This window comes from Mesitornis unicolor, unplaced genomic scaffold (genome assembly GCF_000695765.1).
Source record: "Mesitornis unicolor isolate BGI_N332 unplaced genomic scaffold, ASM69576v1 scaffold17812, whole genome shotgun sequence".
Lineage (NCBI taxonomy): Eukaryota > Metazoa > Chordata > Aves > Mesitornithiformes > Mesitornithidae > Mesitornis > Mesitornis unicolor.
In genome coordinates this window covers 1-1,461 of record NW_010170008.1, presented here as the reverse complement: position 1 = coordinate 1,461, position 1,461 = coordinate 1, and positions in this window count along the sequence as shown.

The window sequence follows — 1,461 nt, the reverse complement described above, 5'->3', positions numbered from 1 at the left end:
TCTCCTGACAGTGGCCGGACACCTTGGGTGCTACTGCGTTCAGCTGCCTTTTCTTCTCCCATCCTGCTGATAATATTCGTGTGGAAGTTATGAAGATGTTGAGGATTTGACCTGAAAACAAATTCCCGTGCGCCGCTCCATTACCGCGGCAGACGTCCGATTATAATGCAGGGAGCATCGCGCCTACAGCATCACAGAACCATTAAGGTTAGAGGAGACCTCCAAGATCATCAAGTCCAACCATCAACCCAACACCCTCATGCCCACTAAACCATGTCCTGAAATGCCACATCCACACGCTTCTTGAACACCTCCAGCCCGTATGCGACGTGAGCCAGGCTCAGTGGGTGCTTGTGGGGGAAAAGCCACTGCCTGGTGCTAATTCCTGCCTGTGGGAATTTGGATCTGGCTCCTGCTGGTGCTGCATCCCCAGGTTAGTGCTGGGTCAGGGGAGATGGCTTCAGCCAGGGGAGTGTGGCTGCATCCCAGGTTGGAGCTAGCCTCATCCCACTGTCCCCATCACTCTCCTGGTGTGATGCTACAGGTGCTAATTTCCAATGAGGAAATAGTTGGGCTTGACCCATCACTGACACCTTCCCCATAATGGGAATACTGGAGCTGAGACAGTCTACTGGGGCACATTGCTAACACAGGGTTGAACCCACAGATTCTGTGTCCCCCCATGTGCTCAACAGCTTCTAAAGGCAAAGCACAGGGGCAGGAGGACTTGAACCCAAGAAAATAATGACCAAGAAAATTGTGACTAACCCAATGGTGCCGTCTCCCATTGTAGTTCATGAAAACGAAGCCGATCGTTTGGGTCACCCCGCACAGAGCTGGAGGCTGGAGGGGTTTTTCCTTCTTTAAGACCCTGAGCAAAGCAGAAATTTCAAAACATTGCTTTATTTTTAAATGTATTTGCAAGTATTTTGAGTAGCACACAGGTGTTTGGTTTTATTTGGTTTTTTTTAGCTATTTTCAGTGTTACTCTAATGCGAGAGCTCTCCTTTAGGGGAACATGTATTTAAGCAAAGCGGAGTGATTGAGACATAGGAGATTTCTGCCGGTATTTCCTGAATGCTGCCGCTTGTGTTACATGTTCTGCTCTTGGGGGGAACCTCACGCTTCCTGAAAGCATCGGACGTGCCCCCATGGCAGCAAGTGGTGCCTTTGCCAGGAATATGCAAACCCAGAAGCCGTGGGGTCCCCTGGGAATGAGGGTGCAGAGGATCCCAAATGGGATTTCTGGATTAATCAGTCCTTTGCATTATTTTGGAGCAAATTTACTGGGAGAAAGAGAGAAAATATATTTTTCTGGGTGGAGTGTCCCCCAACATCCCCATCAGATCCCTTCCCATCAGTGGGATCCCGTATCCCACGTGCACATGGATCTGCTGCTCCCAATGCCCAGGGACATCTGATTGCAGGAAGCAGGAATTCACAGAATCACAGAATCACAGA